Source organism: Leptonychotes weddellii, chromosome 7 (genome assembly GCF_054177405.1).
Source record: "Leptonychotes weddellii isolate Sample4059 chromosome 7, ASM5417740v2, whole genome shotgun sequence".
NCBI classification, from domain to species: domain Eukaryota; kingdom Metazoa; phylum Chordata; class Mammalia; order Carnivora; family Phocidae; genus Leptonychotes; species Leptonychotes weddellii.
Genome location: NC_138375.1, coordinates 22,965,397 through 22,989,460, shown reverse-complemented (window position 1 = coordinate 22,989,460; position 24,064 = coordinate 22,965,397). Strand labels below are relative to the sequence as shown.

At 43.6% G+C, this 24,064-nt stretch overlaps 1 protein-coding gene and 1 long non-coding RNA gene across 8 annotated transcripts in view; one reads left to right on the top strand and one right to left on the bottom strand.

The window, feature by feature from the left end:
- PDZD2 (PDZ domain containing 2) overlaps positions 1–24,064 on the bottom strand; it is a 340,075-nt gene that overhangs the window by 155,447 nt on the left and 160,564 nt on the right. Inside the window, exon 1 of one of the 6 annotated variants that reach the window (XM_081825950.1) lies at positions 22,759–22,920. The exons of the other annotated variants lie outside the window; for them this stretch is intronic. The gene's annotated coding sequence lies outside the window, so the exon portion shown is untranslated. Of the gene's footprint in view, positions 1–22,758; positions 22,921–24,064 lie in introns of those variants that run through there. 6 annotated transcript variants of the gene reach the window in all.
- On the top strand, positions 2,833–15,076 carry LOC145722536 (uncharacterized). 2 transcript variants are annotated; one of them, XR_014146863.1, is made up of 3 exons: positions 2,833–3,037; positions 11,303–11,407; positions 12,861–15,076. It is a non-coding gene; the product is annotated as an uncharacterized LOC145722536 (long non-coding RNA). The 2 variants fall into 2 exon arrangements; XR_014146864.1 differs by having other exon boundaries at positions 11,300–11,407.

Below are 24,064 nucleotides of genomic sequence, written 5' to 3'. Positions count from 1 at the left end.
GAAGGCAATGGTTCACGTGTATTTTAATGCCTACAAAGAGAGAAGCCCTTTATATTGACACAGTAGGGCCACAACTAGGCTCTTTTCCAAAGAAAGCAGCTGAGTTTTTCTTTCCAGCACATAAAACAGGCATGGGCCAGTGGGGGACTTTTCTCCCACGGCTCCCCTGCCTCTTATACTCAGATCACTCTTTCAGACCTAATCTATTATTTACACGGTCCTACTTTTAAGAAAATGCATTTTGAAACATTCTCTCAACAGGAGTGTTAGGTTTGTGCAAGTCCAGGGATCAAAGAGACCCAGTCACTTCGTTCCCACCAGACAGGACTTTCCTTACAGCATCCCAAAATGGCCAATTCCAGCTATTTAATAAAATCAAAGGATTTTATTAATCCTGCCCAGGGCCAAGTGTTAAAAGCATTCCTAAAGAAAATGGCCTGAAACAGAAGCTCCTCCCCTCCAATCTGTTCTTCATTGGCCAAGGATTTATTGGCTCTTGCAGTAAATTAATCAATTGCCCAAGGAAAGTAAAACCACGGCTCCAATGTAAATACTTGTTCGTAACAATCTTTCAGTGTGACACTTCGGATTTCAAGTGGCTGGGTGGCCATCCCAATGCCTCATTAAATGGCAACTTTATAGCATTAAGAGGAAAAGGCTCTGGGATTTTCTGTACAAATGTATAAATCAATCTTTTCAAAGACAAACAATAGAACAATTCACAGAATGTGTGTGATTGGGGGACATGGGGAGGAGGCACTAAGAAGCAGAGAGAGGTTGGTCTGTAGAGTTTTTCCCAGCTCTATGCATTAGAGTTTCTTGACTCTGGACATCTCTGCTCTGCCCAATATTTGTTAATCCATCATCTAGTGGGACTGCTCTCCCAAATGGTGGGGTCCTAGGTCCTGGGTCCCATAAAGATTTCCAAGTAGCAGGCAATTCAAATCAGTTAAGCTATTGACTTCTCTCCGTAAATGACTTAGTGTTAAGAAAAGCTTTGTCATCAACAGTTGGTTACTGACTACACTGTGTGCCAACTGCTATAGAAATACTTGGAGAAACACTCGCCCCTCGCCCCCCAAAATAATTTAACACGCCTTGAAGAGGATAAACCAGCAAGTTAACAGTTAAACCCACAAGGAGACCACTACCTCAAAAAACCTAGTATTTGGGTCTTGAGCAACCCTACCTTATTCTCTTGTTTAGGAAAACTTCCGTGAGCATTGGCCGCTCCTTCCAAATCCCAGTGCTCTAAATGGGCTGAAACAGCTGTACCAAGCCACCTTGGAAAACAGACTTGTTTCCCTCTGATGTGCCCCCAAACAGCAGCCTGTGTTTGAGGTTAACCCCACTCTCACTGCCCTTAGCTAAGCAGCCTTTCAGAGCTATGTGTGGCCCCCAGTAGGTCAATATATTTTGTTTTTCCTTTAGAAAAAGCTTTAAAAAAACATAAAACCGACGGCTGAAACCGAAGAGAAGCGAGAGTTCTCAAACAGAGTGTGCGTGCACGTGTGCGACCCTCTGCATATGTGCCAGTGGTAATCTCGACCTCGTCCTCCTAATGGACAGTTCTCTGTGTAGCTATACTCAATTCTGACAGACTTCTATGGAAAAGTCAGTCCCATTGTTCCACAAGAACAATGGGTAACTGAGGATAAGCACAGCGAGACAAGGGAAGCAGACTCACGGATCTCAGGGATGGTACTTTTCTGCTGTTAAAACAGTTCCTATTGGGAGGGGAGGGGGGAAAGAAAAAAAGGAGAGAGGGAAATAAGCCATAAGTGACTCTTTAGGACAGAGAACAAACTGAGGGTTGATGGAGGGAGGTGGGTTGGGGATGAGCTAGTGGGTGAAGGGTATTAGAGAGGGCACTTGTGAGGAGCAGTGGGTGTTGTATGTAAGTGATGAATCACTGAATTCTACTCCAGAAACCCATATTGCACTGTATGTTAACTAACAAAATTTAAATAAAAAATAATAAACCCCCAAAAGCCAAAAAACAAAACCAACCACCACCGGCACCACCACCAACAACCAAAAAACCCAGTTCCTATCAGAAAAGCTGCTGTCTCGATAACCTCCTCCAACCTCAGGTCTGCTTCTCAATCTCAAAAAGCAAAATGAAACAAAATACAGTGTGTGGATGAGTGAAAACTGCTCACAGATTCATAATGTGATCCCTTCCACCAACACCCCAAGTCCCTCCCCTGAGAGTCTCCAGGGCATGGAATTCACTCCAAGCATTTCTGAGGCAAGAGTCATTTTCTTAATACAATTCTTACTCTGTCACTGCCTCTGCACTGCCCATATATTGTGTGCGTGGATGTAACTGTGTTTTGGACTATTTGGAAACTACTAAGTCCACACTTAAAGCATCCACTCTCCAATAGGCTTGTAGGATTTCCAGAACATATCAGAGTAGTCAATAGACAGCAATCCAAAGTAAGAATGAGTCCAGCTCATATCATAAAATTTTAGCAACCAGGCACAGAAAGGATATGCCCATCCAAGAACTCATAAGCCTACAGCCTGGCACAAAGTCTTGCACCCAGTAGACATTCTAAGACTTTGACAGATCCTACTTGAAGCATTCGTACTTCTGGGCTTGGCGTGTGGAGTCACTTGGTCTTAAATGCAAGAATTGAATTCCACCCTGGGTGGGAGGGCCAGGGACATGGCAAAGGTCCCGGGACATGGCTGAGGGCCCACGCTTCACAGCATCCTTCACAGAAGCAGTTTCCTGCAGGGAGTTTGCTGGTCCTCTGCCAGTCCACAGTTCTTAGAAGGGTGAAAGGGCAAAGGGAGGAATTTCTTCAGCTGGCAGACCCTCAACGCGGGAGGAGAGAGGAAGGGCGTCGGGGCAACAGGCTCAGCAAGCTGGGAGGAAGAAGGAGTGGCAGGGAAGGAAGAGGCCCACCGGAGGCACATCAACAACGGGCAAGGGCAGGGCAAACCAAACCGAACCAAAGCTCTGAGCCTCCACCGGTGGTTCCTCTCGTACAGCGCAGGCTTTGAACAAACGTGTTACTCGCTTAAGGTCTGTATGGATACCTTCTTTCTGTATTTCCCCCAAACTCTATAGCTAAGCCTTAATTTCCTCCTTAATTCCACTCTCCTTCCCCCAAATAACCACTGTTTTCTGTTTTTCATCTAGACCTTTTGGATGCAGCACTTACATTCTGTTATATGCAGATAGGGAAAAAATGTATTGCTTCACTGAATTGGCTACATATTGTACTTACCCTTCTACACTGTGCTTTTCTCTCCATTTAATGATGTTTTAGAGCTTGTTCTAACTACACAAAGAGACCCATATTTCATTCTCTGAAACTGCTACATAGTACTGTACAATGTGGACTTACTGTATTTTATTTATTCATTCTTACACTAATGTTTAATCTTCATTCCCCCACATCCCCGCCTTTCAAGGAGTTCTGGAGTGAATATATGTCCAGATCCAAGTATTTTGCTAGAATACAACTCTAGATGTGAAATCACTGGATCAAAGCATATATGCAATTTTGATACCTGTGCAGGCTTACTCCCACTGGTGGAATGGGAACGCTCATTTCCCTAACTTACCCACACCTGATTCTATCGTCCTCTTACTTTTTGCCTAAGCCTCACCTTAAGCCTGACATGATCCAGACTGGATGGTGGGCAGAATTAGAAAAAACATCCCACTGCTTTAAATTGCATTTCCATGATTACCTGAGAGATTAAGCATTTTGTCTTATGTTTATTGGTCATCTCCATTTTCTCTTCTGTGATTTGCCATTTCTCTGCCCATGTTCTTTTGGTTCATTTGCTTTCTTCCCCTAATTTATAGGTTTTTACATATTCTGACAATCCATCATCTACTCTATATGTTTTACACATCTCTCTCAGTCTTTTTAAAACTTTGCTCATGGAGTTTTCCCACAAACAGGGTGGTTTCCAATGCACAATACAGTGGCTTCCAAATGATTCTTTTCAGCAATAGATTCCTTTCTCCAATCTAGAAATTGGGGAACCCCCAATAACGGATAGGCAATAGCAAAACTGCTCTGGCTGAGGATGAACCAGCTTCTTAAGGTCCCACCAACTCCCCCACCCTGATTTTGAGAGACTCCTCAGAGCTTCCAAGAGCAGAGATGGAAATCACAGATTCAGTCCAACCCCCTGACATAACAAATGAAGAAATGCAGGATAAGGGCTGCTAGAGGGAGGAGCTCCAGGCCTCCTAACGGAAATAAGACCAAACTAAGGTGTCCATTCTGGTCCTATGAACCCAGTGCAGTCTTTAAAGTATAGAGTCTAGATTCATCCAATTTGATCTGACAACAAAACTCAGCTATTTGGCATCTGAGTCATGTACTTTTCTCCCAGCAAAGAAAAACAAGATAAGATGCTAATAAAATAGAGATAATTTCACTCAGAAACTCAACTTAAAAACACATTTATCATTGCTTTCTAGTTGTGTACTCCCATGTCAACTTCCTGCTTCTCCCCACTGGAATATAAGCTAAATGAGAGCAAGGAATCCTGTCTGTCCTTCTCTCCTGGATCTCTAAGACCCAGAACCAGGCCTGTCAAATTATAGGTCTCAATAGATATTTACCTCCAAAGCCATTCACTATAGCTAACAACAAACAGAAAGTGATCCAATTTGCTCTTGTAAGAAATTTCAACCACATTTATCAATGTAACCTCTGCTAGAACAGCCATCCATTAGCAGGTGGCCTACAAAGTGAGATGTAAGAAGGACCATCGGGGTCACGAAAACCCAGGTGGAATCATTGAGAGCAGTACTACTGAGAACATATGACCATGCTCCTCCTCCTCCCTATTTATCGAATTCTTTGGGCCTCTGGTTGGTATGCCTGTTTTTCAGGACATTTAGCCCTTGAAGGCCCCTTTCCCAAACCTCGTGCTGATGGAGTCCGCTCTTCCAGTCTGAGGTCTTTCTCTCACCTGCTGGAGTGCTAATTACTGACTGTGGGAACTTGAGGAGGTTAAGCAATTGTATACCCCAAGTCTCAGGTTCCTCATCTGTAAAGTGGACACAGTAATAGGGCCTGAACCTCTTAAGTTTTCCGGTTCAGTGTCAACAAATGTAAGTTGCTTATCAACACCACACACACGGAATCATTGTTGTTTATTTTACCAGTTATCAGGTCTGCAGAGCTGTCAAACTTTAGGATGGGTTTTCGCATCCTAGAATGAGGGGAGAGGGTAGACTAAACACTACTGAATATGAGAAAATGGGATGAGATGAGCCAGCATTATTAAAAATACATTATTGAGAAAATAACCCTAATTTACAAAGCAAGTCAAATCCAATCGTGATGGCAAATATTAGATGTAGGTCTTAGAACTCCTAGAGAGACCACAGAGGGGAAGATTGATGGAGAGCCTTCAGTTAAATGCCAACCAGCTGATTAGAAATCTCAATGCCAGGCCACAGCCAGAAGAAAAAAAAAACAAAAACAAAAAACACCAAACCATAGCCAGAGGGCTACCTTTCTATCTTTGTGTCTGAGGTTATAGGAGCTCCTGTTTACTTGACTTGGCTGTAGGGACATTTACACCCATCTGCTTCCCAGGCAATCACAAAGGGGGTATTCTGGCCCAGGCCCACCCCTCAAGAGAACAATAACCATTTCATACATTGGTATTTAGCTACGGGGTTATAAATGCCCTATAGCCAATCAAAATAGGGTTTCTACAGATCAACTTCTGATCTCTGCCAATGAGAATACTGGCTAAAGCCATTCTGGAAAAGCAAAAAAGAACCAACATTCTGTTCATAGAATTTTGAACATGTTTGCCTCCTACCCATTCACAGAAGTGGTTACTGAAGCAGTGATGAAATGCATCGTAGAGTGGAATGCCAAGACATGGGCCACTGTAGAGTGTGTTGCAGAGTTTTGATGCATCCTAAAAGACGGAAATCATAATGGAACAAGCTGTGTCTTCAAATTGGCCAGAGCAGGACAAACCTTCATGGATTTTAGTACAAATCATAAATAAAAATGCCCACCTTACTCTAGTCTTTTAAAGTCAGATGTTGCTGGAAAGAGTGTGAGTAGTCTCAGAAGCCCACCTTTAGCGGAGTCAACATCAGATCTAGGGACTGAATCACACCCACATCAGCTTGGTCACTGAAGGAACCCTTCTTTTCATCTCAGAAAAAAACCCAAGATTTTCTATATTTAACAAAGATACTGAGGATAAAGAGAAGTGCTGAGCAGAAAAACATTTAAAATCTGCTTTGAGAAGAAATAAAATCCCCAGCCCTCACAGATCTCTGAATCTGTCAATGTTGCAGAGGCTGGAAGAGAAGGAGGAAACCAAAATGCAGGCATGAAACATCAACCAGGTTGGCCTCTTGCTAAAACTGATTTGACTATTCTTAACACTGGATGCTCTTCATCTTCTGCTAAGAAGAGACTCAGAGGAAAGTTCTCAGAATGCCTAGAGTTGCTCTCAACCCCAGCCTTTGTTCTCTAAAAAAACAGGGTGCAAAACAACACGGTGGGTCGTGCTTGAGCAGCAATTTCAACTCTTAACACCCACCCGGGCACTCCAGCTCTGACAGGACTTAGACTGTAAGTGGGTAGCCACCCCCAGTGTATGACCATGTTAACGTCACAGTCCAACTAGTATCCACCTTCATCACTCCACAGGGCCACACCTCTACGGTGGCAGGCAGCCAACAGCAGGGTGTACAAAAGAGATATTTAAACACCGAGTTCACTACTTTCTACCAAATTCCAAAATAAGCTGAGGCCATTCGACCACTAGAGGCCCAGGAGCCTTACAGCAAGCAATACCATCCAGGGTTTCCAGACTGCCTGTGTTCTTCTGAGGGTCAGGTGAAGAGAAGAACAGTGCTTTAGAGCAAAAGTCTAGGAAGCCAGGGTGGGTGATGGAGACACTGAGAAGGAATGGAGCTAGTCATGTGGGACCAATAAAAAAGGCCACTGTAGGAGGCGTGGGCCAGAGAGCATTTCCAGGGAACAGAGGAGGAGCCCAGAGACCTGCATTATGACACGAGGCATGATCTTACTGGAAGTGCTAGGATTACAGTGAACACAGCAGCAAAGCATTTTAAAGCAAGTTATGAAAGAGAAAAGGTCAACATTCTGATAAAGCACTAAGTCTAAACTAATACCAGTCCTATGCTACACATCTGAAAGATTTCAGAATACCTGAAGATAAAAAATTCAGTAAGGATATCTAGTAATAATAGTTAACACTTATTAAAAGCTTAACCTAGGCCAGGTATATGCAATAACTCACTGGCGCTTCGCCATCCACATGAGTAGATAGATACTACTATTACTTCCATTTTAAAGAAATCTGAGGCACAGATAGCTTCCAACACCATTCGGATGTGATAATACAAGAAAGTGGGCAGTCTGGCGTCAGAACTCAGCAGGCTGAAAAGCTCCATTTACATTAAAATTTTGTAAAAATCGAATTTGAGGCTGTACCTGGTCACCACCCGGAACTGATGGCCCACTATCTCTTTTCACATTTATGTCCCCTGACACCTAGCCCAAATCCAGAGTCAAGGTCCTTGGCACTCATCATGCTCAGTAGCAGACAATGTAATTATAAAATTTATAATTCAGAATGGTAGGGAAGACTTATAGTCAGTTTATATTTAATTATCAAGGCCAATCTCTTAACAATTAGAATTAATAGGACATGCTGGAAGATTGTTAAGAACAAAAATCCAAATCCAAAGATCAATAGCATTCCTTTATACCAGCAGTAACCAAATAGAGAATGTAATATAGGAAGAAAAAAACTGGCTTCCGTAGTAAGACAAACTATAAAGCAGAGAGATATAAATATAAAAGCAACATTAGTAAGAAATTATAAAACTTTACTGAAGGATATAGAGGATGATTTGGATTAATGGAGTGATAAACCTTTGTTTATGGAGAAAGACACATTTTAAAGAAGTGTTTCCCAATTAATCAATAATTTCAGTAAAATTCTAATAAGATCTCAACAAGAATTTTTAGGAAACTTGGAAAAATATCTTAATATTTATATGGGAGAGTATAGAGCTGAGAATAACTATGACAATTTTGAAAAAGTACAAAGAGGATGGACAGACTTAAAAAGTACCAGAGTAATTAAGACAATGTGATACTGATGTAGGAATAGACAAAGTACCAGAATGGAATAAAGAACACTGAAACTTATCTACCTATATGCCGTATTTTGGGGGACTGTAGGATATATGTGAGATGGGGTATATTAATCACTGTGCTAGACTTGTAACCCATTTGAAATGTATTTTTAATCCATCTTAAATTTGTTTTTCTCTTTAGACTTTATGATCAAATCATATACTTCCCACATGAAAGCCAAAAAACTGCCCACCTAAATATGAAAAATTATTGGATGAGAAACATAGGAGAGGGAGAGATTTTTCTTATTTATTTATTTATTTATTTATTTATTTATTTGCGAGAATATGAGCACGAGTGGGGGGAAGGGCAGAGGAAGAAAATCTTCAAGCCGACTCCCCACTGATGGCCGAGCCGGGTGCAGATGAGCAGCTCAAAATCAAGGATCAGCCACTTAACCGAAGTGCCCTGAGAATTTTCTTAAAACAGAAAAGGCAGTTAAAATGAATGGCTCTATTTCCCTGGCCAGATCTCAAAAAAATAGAGTATAAAAAGCAAGATGCAATATGATACTATTTATGTCCATTAAAACACACTTTAAGATGCATATGTTTATGTATAAATTATAGTACTTAAATACCTAAAACTTAGTCTGGAAGCATATGTATTAAACTGGAAGGAAATATGGGGAGGGGCAAAAGGAACTTTAGTTGTGACTAGTGTTTTGTTAAGCAAAACCCTAAAAGCAACTAAGGCAAAATACTAATAATAGCTGTTAAATCTAAGTGGCAGAAATATGGATGGATGCTCACTAGATTATTTTTGCATGTTCTCTTTTAAGTTTTTTTAGAAAGAATTCTCAAAACTCAAATGTTAAATCTAGATTTTCTTTATAAACTTCCCTATCAACCCACAGAGTATTTTCTTGATTATAATCTTATTCTTACTTCAAAATACAGTATATAAATAGGGCAGACATAAATGCAGTTACCGGTCCCAACTGTGATGGTTAATAGATGTGTCAACGTGGCTAAACTATGGTACCCAGATGTTTGGTCCAACACCAGTCTAGATGTTGCTGTGAGGGTTTTTTTTTTTTGGATGTGATCAACATTTGAATGAGTGAACTTTTCATGAAACAGATTACTCTCCATAAGGCGGGTGGGCCTCATCCAATTGAGGTTTCCTAAAGGAGAAGGGATTATTCTCAAGACTGTACCATGGAAACCCTGCCTGAATTTCCATCCTGTTGGCTTGCCCTACAGATTTCAGACTTGCCAGTCCCTACAACCACATGAGCCAACTTCTTAAAATAACACTCCCCTCCCCCCCATACACATATATCACTCCTTTCCATTCTGTTTCTCTGAAGAACTTGACTAATACCAACGTTGCAAGTTTTGGGGCAACCATGGTTTCTTAGCAACTGAAATGATCCACAACTCCTGTAACATGTCAAAGGGGAGAAAAGCCTGCCTTGGGGGAGGGATGGGACTATGATACACCAGTTAACACTGACATATGGGAATTAAACACATCGTGTGTTTACTTTCTAGAAAAATCTATCTCATGAGAAGATAAAGTTCTCTGTAAGGTGGCTTCTGGTTGGAGATGTGTTTTTTTCTGAGTAGAAATTTCCCTACTGGCCTGTGATTACTTGTTGGCCAGATACTCTGTGGGGAGGAGACACATCCATACTCCCATGTAGAGGATAAAAAAGGGCCAGACGAGTGAGGTCTGTTCTTCCTGTGCCCGTGATTTTTCCTGAGGGAAATTCTCCTTGTTTGTTTCACCAAAACCACCAACTGACAGGCTGCCCAAGATTGATTGCGCTCTGTAGACTACTTCTCTACAGACGGGCTCTCAGCTCTGCACACACGGTCAACAGTGTCACGTGCTTTAGCTTTCTACAACAGCCCGCACTCCTCTCCATCTACTCAATGCACCTCCAAATGCCACATGTCTAGGTAGAAGGACCCCTAAATATAAGCTAGTACTCCTTTCCCAGTTAAAATCCCTTACTGATTTGAGAGACAATATTAACATTTGAGCCATTTTAATCTTCTGCATTTCTGTTCACTGTCTTTTATTTTGTTTTGGCATTTGCAAACCAAGAGAGTTTAAGTAAAAACAAGAATAGAATTATTGAAGCAATGATTCAAGGTGACAAAACAATACATATTATAAAAATACTTCTCGATATACATTTTCCAGAACTTTCCAGAACATCAAGGTGACAAAACAATATATATTATAAAAATACTTCTCGAAATACATTTCCTATAGAGTTAGAGAACAAAAGACATCTCAGCTGGATAAAGGTGACTCAAACATAAGTGATCTTCTACTTTACTATCTATCTACTTCTACTTTTTCGTCCCAATCAGAAGACAGCTAAAATATTGGAGCGGGGGGGAGATTTGGTTAGATAAATGTAAGTGATGTAAGTGAAAATATCGGTATCATTAGATGTAAACATTTCATCTAAGATTTTAAAAACGGAACACTTAAAATATTTATCTTAAGCTATTTAAGATATCAATACTGAAATATACATAACTGTATGTGCATAAATATACATGCAGATATTATGTAATCATACAGGTTAGTGCTAATTTAGAAATATTTCTGGTGTCCTCACACCTTAGAAAAACATGTTTTCAAAGTCTGCAGTGGCACTGGCGTTTTTACACCTGTTCCTGTGAGCATGGCTACATTCTGAGTTTTCCACTATCCTCTTCACTTCGGTTACTTGGATAAGGTTCTTGTTGCATTTTTAAATGATCTTTAAAAGTCTTGTTTACAAAGAAATCCAACACCTGTTATTGTGAGGTCAGATGCCCAGAAATATTATTAGACTTTTTTAAACTTTTTTTTTTTTTAAATACAATTTCCTCAGTTGACCTCTATAAGCATCTAAAACCAGCATTGACAAAGGTCATTTCAGGCTAATGTGTGTTCCCTAAATAATACTTTGATATTCAAAATAAAATAATTGTGAGACTCTGCCACAGCATGAGAAAATTTGTAGACTTCAATTTAAGGCAACTCCCTCATCTCTGTTCATAACTCTTTGAGAGGTGAGAGAACCATGCCTTCCATTCGGGCATATGATGTAAATCGTGTCACTTCATTTCCCATATCTCCTCACATCTACCTTTTCTCCTCAGCAGGCAGCCATGGCAACATGGGACAGAATCATAAGTGGACTTCCTCAGGGCAGAATTGGGGGATCCCAGGGGAATCCACAATGCCGGGTTGAGAGGATCCAGAATCAGGTGCCTCCCCCACAGGACAGATGGTGGTTGCCACACAGGCTGGGCTGGGAGGGCTACTGCCTGTCTTGTCTTTCTTCTTTTAAAAACGGTACATGTAGTTGTGGTGTGGTGATTATAAGTGTGGCAGGAGACTATCTGCTACGGGAATACTCCTGGGCAGCTGTGTGGTCATGAGTCTTCCCAGATCCCATCACTATCTTCTGAAGGAGGTGAGACCCCCCCGCCACCCTCAGATGCTCCAGCAGCAAGACTCTGAGCTCCATTCTAGCACTGCTAAAAATCCTGACCAATGACAAAGAAAGCCAGAGATGGGGAGAACTTTCCAGAACATTCTAGGGAAGGGCCTAAATACCTTAGGAGCTTTACTGGGCCCCTGCCTATTACCTATTTTGGTGACCAAGTGGAAAAGAACAATGGACAACACTCTAAGCTGTAAAGGTATTAATTGCAGCCCTTAAATTTCAGCTGGGTGGGGGGAGGAGAAAAGAAGATGATAATAATGATGAATATATGGCAACACTGTCATATTGTCATTAATTATAAGAAATAACATTTGGTCTTTGTTCACTCGTCCTGGCACAGAGCTTCTAAAACCCTTGTAATTCCCTATATAATAGCCATATGGGCATCTTTCCTCATAGTATTTAGTTCCTGAAATAACTCCAGAGCAATAAACGTGAAATTGGTGTCTTTTGTTACTCATAAAAAGCCCCTTTCAATCACATCTCAGTTTATGATAATGTGGTGACTTCTGGAAAGTCCTTAAGGATGGGGGCTGGTTGCCAGGGGACCCAGATTCGGATTAGATGGTTGGAACTTTCAGTCCCACTTCTCTACCTCCAGGGAGGGGTGAGGGGCTGGAGCTTTTCAATCACCAACGGCCAATGATTTAATCAAGCATGTCTGTGTAAGAAAGCCTCCATAAAAACCCAAAAGGATTGGGTTTGGACAGCTTCTGAGCTTCCCTCCCTATGACCTTCTCCATGTATCTTCCATAGGACTGTTCCTAGGTTGCATCCTTTTATAATAAACCAGTAATCAGGTTAAGTAAACGGTTTCCCTGAGTTTTGTAAGCTGCTCTAGCAAATTCATCAAACCCAATTAATTAACACTAAGAACTAACAGGAGGGGTCATGGGAACCTATTTATAGTCAGTTGGTCAGAAGCACAAATGACAATTGGGACTTTCAGTTGGAGCATGCGTTGTGGGAAGGAGAGGGGGACAGTCCTGTGGGACTTGAGCCCTTAACCTGTGGGGTCTGTCTCTCCAGGTAGACAATGTCCAAATTAGGCTGAATTGGAGGACAGCTAGCTGGTGTCCTAGCATTGTTTGGTGTGGAGAAAATCTCCCCTCCCCCCCCCCAACATTTGGTGACCAGAAGTGAAGTAGTATTCAGAGAGTATTGTGTGTAACGTAAATGAAAACAATAAATGGAGTTTTTCTTTTCAACAGGGACCGTGAGTCATGAAAGAGAGGAAAACCTGAGTGGTAGAAACTGAGGAAGTGTGGCTGGAACTTGGCTGGACTAAACCATCTACGTCCAGGGCAGCTGACCAAGCCTACATCCTCACAGTAGACAGGAGTGGGTTACATCCTGAAGTAACACACAGACCACACACTTCTGGAAGCTTGACAGTTGTAACACGAAAGACGGGGGTTTGCCTTGTTCTTCTCAGGTTTTTCGCCATGAAGAAACTGACCTTTATCCCAAGCCTCATTTTATGGCGAAGGAAACGACTCAGGGAAGTTAACAGCTGACAGCTGTTAATGTCAGAAAAGAGAAGCCAGCAAACCCAGATCCAGGGGCCAGGAGCTCAGTTTCATTAAAGGCTTATGTGGCCGGCACAGGGAGGAACACTGCGCACAGTGCCTCAGCCAACAGCACTAACGGGAGGGGGTGCTCACCTCATTCCCACTTTATAGTTGAGAAAACCAACGCAGAGAAGCTAACTCTCCCCAGCATCCCTCAGCACGCATGCGGTTCAGCTGGGTTTGGAACGGTACTACTTCACGGACAAGGTTTAGATGGGGAGTCAGAACCGAGAATGTGATCTATCACTTTACACTAGCTACGTAATTCTGAGTATGGCACGGCCCTACTGAGCCTTAGGGGCCAGATCTGCAAAATGGGCATATAACACTTAGCTTGTCTGGGTGTGAGATCCTTTAATTAAAGCCGCCAGCACAAAGCCTAAGAGCAGGATTCAGTAAAGACACTATAATACCTTCTCTTTGCCTAATCTTGAACTCAAGTCTTACCAGTGAGGACTAACAATTTGTCAGCACCCCCAGCGGACCTGCATATGTGAAAGAATGTAACAACATCTTTTCATCACATGCAGACCTAGGCCAATCTGCTTTGTTTCTGTTAAGGAAAGGCTTTTTCTTGTCCATCTTAAATGAACTTTAAGGTGAATATAATGGAGCCAAAGGTTTTTGAATTTCTCTGGTCCTTGTGCTAAGTAGACTCATAAAGGGCCATCATCACAGGAAAAGTGCCAATCACCAAAGGCCCTCCAGGGACCAGCTCTGTGAGCAGGCCAGACCTGACTTGGAGATCACATCTTCTCTAGATGAGGCCCGAGACTGTGGCTCAGGGAACTGCAGAATGTATAACTCACTCTCAACCCAACCCAAACACCTCATACCCCCACATGAAATGTTGCTCCAGAGTTTATAGCTGGTGAAGGGAGATGTCCTAGAGTGGCTGTGGGTTGGTCCAAATATTCCCCCAGCTGTCTACACGTGGGGCTGATGTTGAAGCCTGGGTTAGAATCCACTGTCTGCATCCTATTAGGCGCTTTTATGAGCTCAGAGCATGACTATCTGGTTTGCATTTGCAACACAGAGGGAAGAAATAAGGGGCAGCAGAGAGGCTTTCTAAAGGATACCTTATGGAAGTTCCTTTCGCCAGAAAGCACCTAATTGATGAGCAGGCAACGTGACAGGAGGGAGCTGGGGAAAGAACCCCACGTGGAGAGAGTCAGGGCACCAAGTTCTGGTCATCTATACCCCTACTACCCGTGCTCCAGAACAAAGCACAGACCCACCCAGCCTGAGCGTCACCAGAAAATGATAAAACCAGATTTGATATGTTCTCACATTCCTTCCTGCTTGAAAATTCTACTTCAGTATTTGATGAAACCCCTTTATGACTCTTTATGAATTCTGAGGAGACCATGTGAATACCTAGCATAATGTGTTGCCTATAATTGGCACTTGGTAATTGCTTATTCATTCATAAATGAATGAACCAATGCTGATAAGGATACAAATAAAGGTTATTAAAAAAAAAAGCAGTCACAGATATATTACGTCCACGTGTACACCATATACATACATGTACTCTTATATGTTATTTTCCTTCAAGTTGCCTATTGTGACCTCTGTACTAGACATTGTAGGGAGAAGCAGAATAATTCAGACCCCGGCCTCACTCCCCAGGACTAGTGATCTAATAGAAAAGATAAAGACACAAGGATAAAAGGATAGCTCTTGGATAGGACAAGCTACAGTTCACAGTGAGACATACTAATGTAAATGTAACAGGCACTTTAGAGCCAGACATGATAAGATTTTATATGAGAAAGAGATGAACATGCCCTGTATCATGAGGATACCAGCAGGAAGCAGAAGGCATACTCAAAAGGGTTTAATGAGAAAGGACTTTATGGAGGGGCTACTTAGAGAGATGTGGGCAGGACGAAGTATCCAGGGGCTAGCCACTCGCTAGCTGGGAAACCATTACCACCTTTAGGCCTGAAGGGCATCGAGAGGAAGCAGTGCAAACTGGAGCCTTGAAAGTGAGCTGCCCATCAAGAGCTCAGAACAGATGAGCCATAGTCAGAATCTTTGTAAGGCCGAGGGGACTGTGATGAGGGGGATAAATACCTCAACACTCTCTTCTCCTGCCTTCTGAGTCCCCTGCCTGTGCCTCCCATTGGCTGAAGCCAACTAGGAATAAGACAAGGGAGTCCAGATGTTGTGCGTTCATAGCACTAAGCCTCTTGGTGTAGAGGAAGGCAGAGAATGAATTAGGGGATCAGGGGAGGAAAGACAACGCCCATGTGTACATACACACTCTTAGAAATTACACACATGCATACGCACTTGAGATATATTTAGAGAAAGTATATCTTTCACTTTTCAAAAAAAAGTATCTGCTGTACAAAAGGTTTTCACCATAAGATTAATCTAAATTTAAATGATTTTTTAATTAATTTGAGAGAGAGAGTGCGTGAGCATGCATGAGCAGAGGGGAGGAACAGAGGCAGAAGGAGAAGCAGACTCCCCGCTGAGCAGGGAGCCTGCCGTGGGGCTGGATTATCACAGGACCCGGAGATCATGACCTAAGCCAAAGGCAGATGCTTAACCGACTGAGCCACCCAGGCGCCCCAGGATTAATCTAAATTTAAACATCAAGTTCTTCTAACATATCTCAGGTATAATTTAATTTATAAAACATAATACAATTTAATTTATAAAACAAACTTCCTTAACTGCAAATAACCTCTACATAGTGCTCATATTGTTTGACAGGTGGTGTATTTGTTTACATAGGGCCTAACAAGTGAAACTGTAAAGAAGATAGCCCATTAACCATACAAAATTGTCTCATAAGTTTTCCTTAATCTTCTATCCCTACCAGCCCCCCAATTTTCAAAGATAAAACAAACTCCAACCAACACATTTTTCCATTTATATTTCCCCCCCATTTATATTTTCTATCAGCTGGCAATTAAAACAAGAATCCCAGAGTTCAGCCAAAAGTCTTAACAAATGAGAGTCAGACATACTATCTCTGGATTCAAAAGTGCAAAATGACAGGTATGAGAAACCACCTGGAAAATGGCACTCGGTAGGCAACATTTCAGGGATCCACATTTCTTATAGCAATCCCCTGCCAACTAATGCTTACCCTCTAACAGGGACCTTCAGAAAAGGTTCCAAAGTGTTTAAAGCCTCTATAACCCCATCTACTCTTATGCAGAGTTCAATTGATGGCAATGGGAATCTGGAATGGGATGAGGATTAGGATTGCTCTCAAGGGTGGCAGAGGGTGGGGAGAGTGATGCATGAGGGAGGGAGAGGATGTTAAAAAAGGTGTCCTGGTCACCTCCCAATTAATGATCACAGATCTGAGATTTCTCAGGACGGTCCCAGTCTCAGATATCCCAGCCCATACTACTATAATGTCTAATCCTGGGGAAATGGTTACACAAATTATGGGTCCTTGGGGAAATACGCTGCCATTAAAATTAATGAGTCTGTAATGACATGAAAAAGCCTCGTGTTTATTCATTCACAGTGACATTTGAACCCCTATGGTACACGACAGATGGCGTAAGGGTGTTTGGGCTATAATGATGAATTATATATTGCATAAAGCATATACATTACATAGCACACAGAACCAGACTGCCAACATTTGAATCTCCGCTCCACCACTGAAAAGCTGGACAACCTTGAGTAATTGCCCTAAATACGGTGTGCCTCAATGATCTCTCTTGTAAATGGGATGCTCATGGCACCTTCTTCATAAGATCATTGTGAGGATCAGATTTGCTCATACATGTAAAGCTTATGATAGTGCCAGGCAAGTAGTAAGTGCTCAATAAATCTTAGCTATATTACAGTAGGACATTCCCAGGCTTACAGTCTAGGTTTAGTAAATGATACAAACAGGAAAATGATGGTATAACGCTAAGTGCAATTAAGGGCTTCTCTTTAGGCTAACATTGTACCGGGAATGAAGAGATTAGGAAGGCTTCCTATTTGTAAAAATAAAGAGAGTGTGCCTTTGTCACTGAGGCCAGACTGGGGCAAACAGGTACGGAGTGTCTATTTTTTCCTGCATTCAGTCTTACTGACACCACCGAGCGCTTCCAGAGTTTATTTCATCTTCAAAGCTTCCCAAAGTCCGGGATGCCCAAAAGACAAAGGACGGAAGACAGAGGCAACAATACCAAGTGTTCAGGCAAGACTTGCCAGTCTCCATAGCCACAGGAGTGAATGGAAACTAGTGCTTGGCTTTTCACAGGGTGGGATGCATGGGGTTTCTTCATCACCTTGTTGTTTCAAGAACAGTCTTCACTTCTGTGACAGTCCCAGGATGTTCTCTCACTGGGATCAGCTAACAATCTCCCAAGCAAGGACTCCTCTTTTCCCCCACCAAATGTCTCCACAGTTATTCCTTCTTTTGAAGTTGGAAGAGAGAGTAACATTAATTTCATCTGCCTGGGAAATAGAGTAGAGAGGAATCCTACTTGGAGCCAGAATAAGGAATCAGGCAGCTTAGATCTTCAGGAAGGTAAGCCCACCATCTGACTTAATGTTCTTAGGAATGAGACCATGCATAAAGAAATGTCCATCTCTATCAGTCTGGCAGCAAATGATACTAAACCCTGATTCAAAATGGCCTTAGAGCTGCCTGGGTGGCTCAGTCGGTTAAGTGTCTGACTCGATCTCAGCTCAGGTCTTGACCTCAGGGTCATGAGTTCAAGCCCCACATTAAACAAAACAAAAACAAAACCAACAAAATGGCTTGAACAAGGAGGAAATTAATCATCTCACATGACAGGAACTGCAAGAGAGAGCCTGGTGCTTCTTGAGGACACTCTGGGATCTGCTCTCTCCTGGGTGTTGACTTCATCCTAAGGCTGGAGACAAGATGCCTACAGCAGTTCTACACAGCAACATACCAAGGAAGCAAAGGGGTCATTTGCTCATGTCTTTTTCTCAATAATGAGCAAACCTACCCTAGACACTCCATGAGAGACATTTCTTCACACCTCATTGCCCAGACTTGGATCACATACTCTTTTCTCCATTTGCCTCTGGGGTGTGGAACGGAGGTACCACAACCGGAATGTGCTAATCGTCTCAGAAAATGGATGCTCCCGAGTCCACATGGCCACTAAACCACCCAATGGGCTTCCGGTGAGGACCAAAAAAGGAAATGAACATGAATATACTTCAAAAAAGTTAACATGCTATACAGTTATTCTCACAGAATTCTGGTAAGCTACATCAAACACGTTCAAAAATGCCTTCTGCTGGATACTCCACACATACAAAGAAGCATGTTACTAACCTGATGGAGAAGATACTAACATAACTAGTAGAAATGCCCAATAACCACTCTATTCAGGACTTGGGCATTTTTATTTATTTTTTAAAAATATTTTTATTTATTTATTTGACACAGAGAGAGAGAACACAAGCAGGGGGAGCAGCAGAGGGAGAGGGAGAAGCAGGCTCTCTGCTGAGCAGGGAGCCCAGTGTGGAGCTGAATCCCAGGACCCTGAGATTATGACCTGAGCTGAAGGCAGCTGCTTAACCGACTGAGCCACCCAGGTGCCCCAGAACTTGGACATTTTTAAGGATTATCGCTGAAATGACCATATAATGTGGCCTATTTGCATTTCTATTCCAAGTGGGCACCTGTGGTAGAGGGGGGGTAAATACAGAAAGATCTGAGAGGAGGGTTCCAGGGCAAAGCTGGGGCATGAGGCAGAGAGACTCACTCCCCAGTAAACATGGATTGAAATGAGAGTAAAGGAATTTTTTTTTAAGCATGGGGGGAGGCATTTGCCAAACTCTTAAAGAGAACTGAAGAAGCAATGATTGCAACAAATTTTTGGAAGCTGGGAAGTGGTCTGTCCAGTGGTAACTGACTTAGCAGATTAGAGAAAGCGGAGTCTGAGAGACAGAGTCCAGAGACAGAGAGTCTCTGGAATTGGGGCCACCAGACAGGGGTGCCAAAGGCAGGAGGGCTGGCTAAGAGCCTGTGCCTGAAGCTGTCAGACACCCATTATCTCCTTAGTCCTAGCTCCCGTGTGACTGCCTACATTCCACGACCGGTTTGCTCTGAGAAATCAGAGCAACTCTGGACTTGGACATCAAAGGTAGCTGAAGGAAGGGGTGCCACTTTAAAAACAGGGAAACAAGAGAAAGTCTCCATACCAAATGTTAGACTTCTGGTCTACACGAATCTGGCTCAGAGAATGCCACAGCCAACCAAGTCCCCTTGGTGACAGAGATGGGGATTTCTCTCACCTGGTCAGTTTCCTCTGTGAGGAATGACCTTCTGCCGAAGGTGGGGGTCCTCCGATAAAACTGCTTAGCACGATAATCCCGTTATAGGACAGGTGCTCAGGGCCAGCCGCACACCCGAATCACCTGGGGAGCTTCTAATGCTCGCTACTACCTGGGTCCTCGCAAGATCCTACATCATTCGATTGCTTGGCAAATAGGAATGGGAAGCTTACTGTGTGCCAGGCATTGTTCTAGATTCCGGAACACTGTTCTAGGTGTCTTTCTTGGAAAGAAGGAACTATTTATTCCTGGGTATAAGCCCCATCCACGCAGGCAGACCTTCCAGTTAAGTGATCAGTCCGGGATCATTAGACATTAGAGGAAAGTTTTTTTTGTTTTGTTTTGTTTTTGTTTTTTAACAAGCATGAGATTTAAAAACAAAAACTAAGAGGAAATCTGAGGGGAAAGAACTGTGCGGGGAATAGAGGAACACTTCAAAGAAGCTGTCATTGAGATCTGTAGAGAGTTGGAAAGATTTTCATCTGTGAAACCAGAACAGGAGGTTATAAAAAGAATATTTCAGAGATTTTTAAAAAGCTCTTGGAAATTAGAAATTTGATGGCAGACATAAAAACTCAGTGTATGGGTTGGAGGATAAAAGGAGGAAATTTCCCAGGAAGTAGCAATTTTTTTTTAAGGAGAGAAAAAATAATTAAAAATTCAATCCATGAAGATCCCCTTCCAAGTAAATAGATGTTCCAAAAGAGGAGAGAAATGATTTTTTTTTTTTAATTCCAGAAAACTGTTCAGAACCAAAGGACATGAGTTTCCAGATTGAGAAGGTGTATTGAAAGCCAAGTAAAATGTATGAAAAAAAAAAAAACCTCACAGCATGATATATGAAAATGAAATTTCATTACAGAGAGAAAGGACATTACAAAGAACAAGGAGAAAATCCTAAAAACTTTCAGAGAGGGAAATAATTACTTTCAGAGAGGACAGACATCTCAATGGCAATACTGAACCTAAAGAGCAATGTGTTCCAAATTCTGAGGGAAAAGCATTTCCAACCTTCATACCCCATCAAACATGCAAACTTGGAAGGTCTTAAAACATTGATTATCCACGTACTTCTCAGAAACTTCTAGAAATTGTGTTTTACCAGAAAGAGAACAGAAACAAAGAGGAAGATGTGAGTCTAGAACACAGGGGATGCCATTTGGGACAGAGGCTAATATCAGTACCCAGCAAGATGAAGAAAGGGGATTTCAGGATGATGGGTGTGTGGCAGGCCTCAAAAGCAGCAAATCCAGAGCGGAAAGGAGGCCAGAGGGCTGGTGAGGGAGAGAACCAAGTGGAGCAGTATGTAGCTGCAGTATTTAAGAATACATCCAAAATGTTGAAAGCTGTTGTCTTTGGGGCACAGAAGTTGAGTTTCGTGGAAGGTGGGGCAAGTGACTGTTGTTTCTAGTTATAAGCCTTATAGAAATGTTTGACTTTGAAAATTATATACATGTATTGTTTTGATAAAGAAAAAAGGGAAACTCAGGTCTAAATCAGATTCCAGAATGAGAACCCAGGACTAGAAGGCAGCAAAAGTACTTGGTGAAACCACTGGGAAACAAGAGTTGATGAAGAAGGCAGGGCCAAGCTCTAGGCAGAGCAGATGAGAACTTATGTCCCAGGAAACGGGCCAGAATGGGGTCACCCTTTCCCTTCAAGGAAGCAATTCCTAAGTGTGACCTGCCTGGATTTACAGAGATTAGTAGGAACAGAGGATTAGAGGGAGCTGTACATGCCAAGTGCAGTGTCGGGCAATTTATGGAAGCGAGAAGGCGAGCAGAAAGGTGGTTTCTGGAAACTTTGCTGCTCTTTCCTGCTAGATTAGGGTAGGCCCTCCCTCAGACAGTTATGCCCAGCCGTGCAGGCTCACAGAGCTCAAGGCTGGAAGAGCACAAGCAAGCCTGAAATCCTGAGTCCACCTGGGTTTCCCCACTTTCCCTGGTACGTCCTATTTCTGTTTCTTCTGTGTGTGGCCGACTCTGAGAACTCCTTTTTTTCTTTTAAAACCTGACACAGGCCTCCTTCCCCAAAGCCCACCCTACCTGTGAGTCCTATGCCTGCATCCTAGGGACAATGGATTTGACTAGAGATCCGAAAACAAGGAACTGTGGATAGATCCTGTTAACTTTGTTAACTATCTCAGCTAAAAAAAGGGCCACAGTGAATCTGTAGGTCATTGAGTGTATAGCGGTCAGATTAACATTGGAGGTAGAAAGATCCCCCGTACCTTATTTTTCAATTCATCTGCAAGGGCAAAACAGTCTAGGTGTGCAAAGTTTGAAAGAACCATATTTCAGGTGTATTTGAAGATGTTTATGTCATGCCTTTTGTGATATCATTATTTATGGTTTATGTCATGCCCCTTATGATATCAAACTCAGCTTGACCTATTTTTATGAAAAGTGTTTACTATTTACATTCATAGCTTTTCTCCCAGAAATGGTTCCCAGGATGATAGCTGTAGTTATCTCCTCCTTACAGGCATCTCATGACACAAGATTGACTTAATTTCACCCCTAGTATTTATAAACTATCTACTAGGGAGTAACAACATGATAGATAAGGTCATTCTCTTCCCAAACATCTTTCATCTTTAAATTCTTAGATTTGTGGACACTAAATCAAAATGTTCTGTGCATCAGTGGTGGGGGAGTTGTCCAAGCAGGCTGTTTAGTAGTTTGGGGCAAAGATCTGTCCCCAAAAGAGATTGTGACCTCCTGAGGGCTCAATTAAAAAAAAAAAAAAAGTTCCCGCTGGTCCCAGACGCATCTTTGCTCTAGCCCAGATTCCTTTCCCTGCTAGCCAGAGAGAAGCATGGGACAAGGGCGGTGTAACAGATGCCTGGGTTGCTGGAGCACCGCCCCCCCCCCCCGCACACACTTCGTGGGCTTCAACAGCACCCCTTGTCCGAGGTGTCTGAAAGAACCGTGGCTCTGGAGCCCCTCCAGACTTGTCCCTTGTGCCCCCCCTCCCCGCCTGTCACACACTCCAGGCGCCTCCTTCCGTCAGTAACTGACAAACCAGTTCCAAGTCGGTTACTCCTCCTCAGGAACACAGACCATCTCTAAACACGCCAATCCCCCAAGTCAAAAACAAGACACCCTGGTGATCTGCGAGATGAGTGAGTTGGCTGCGGCGTTTTTCCGAGGCTGTGGCTAAATTTCCACATTTGTGGATTCAGCCTCCATCTGCACCCCAACCCGATGGGGAGGGCAAGCCTGAGGCTTCCGTTTGCCAGGCTTATTCCTACCTCCAGTTCTGAAGTCACCTCGACGGGATGTCCACTGCGCTGCCTCCGCCGGCGGCCGGCGTGCGGGTCGCGAGCCCCTGGCGGCGCCAATCTCTCGCGCCGGGACCCCGCGCGCCCGCGCGCCGCTGCCTGATCACCTGCCGCCGCGGGCGGGGCGCGGGAGGTGGGGGGGCGCTCAGCTCGGGCTCCCCGCCCGGGACGCCGCCCCCCGGCGCGCCTCCGCGCCGTCCTTCTGGAGCCGGGTCCTGGCGGTCCGCTCCATGTCGGTGGGAGGACCCCTCCTCCCGCCCGCAGCCCGGGCTGGGACGTTATGAAAAGACTGTAATGGGATCCCAGCTCGGCCCGTCACTCCCCGGCTCACTTGTCAAAACTCCACAGCATTCCAGAACGCCTTCCCCGGTCACTCCCTGGCGGGGAGAAGGAAGCCGCCCGCGGGAGGGTTTCAGGGACTTGGCAGTTGCCGGTGCAGACACCTTTGTTGACATCAAGCGCTCGGGCGGCGGGGAGGGGGGACGCTTCCCGCCGTAACCGGGAGCAGGTTTGGAGCCGAAAACGCCCTTCCCAGATACCCTCGCCCGGTCAAAAGTTCTCCCCCGAGCCGCGGCGAGAAGCTCCACCTCCCCGGCACCAGTTCATTTCATAACCGCTCCGTTTCATAACCAGCAGCAGCGTGGGTTCTTACAGGGGTGGGTGGGGGAGCCCCAAACCAGAATCACAACCATCACACCGGGCAGGAAGTCAAGAAACTTTTCAGAAACCTCCAGTCAGAGTCTTTCTGCTGCTTGGACCAAATTTACCACCGCTGAATTACAATCGCCGGGTGACTGCACAACTTAAGCATTTCCTTTATACCTTCTCCCGCTCCCGCGCCCCTCCCGTCATCTGCGGGGTTCAGTCAACAAGTCATCCCCCGGAGAGGCATGAATGGGCTTGGGCCGCTCAGCCATCTCTCCAGCTGCAAACTGATGAGGAAGCCCGACCCACGAGGCTGAATTGTTTACATCACACCCACCGAGGGCTTCCTGTCTTAAATTAATGGGAATACAAATAAGACAGGAAAAGAGTGTTTGCTTTTCTAAAAGCGGAGGGAGGGCTCTCAGAGAGAGGGGGAGTCACCCCACATTTCATTGCACGAAGAGATTTTTTTTTTAAACTTCCAATTTTATTTTATTCCACTTTTCCACTTTTAACACTTGTTGAAAAGAAAAAGCATCGCTGTGCCAAACCTCAAACCATTAAGGAAGTTCAGCTCACAACACATTTTCACCTGGCTTCGAAAGGGATCAGGTCGGAGCTCCCAGAGGGA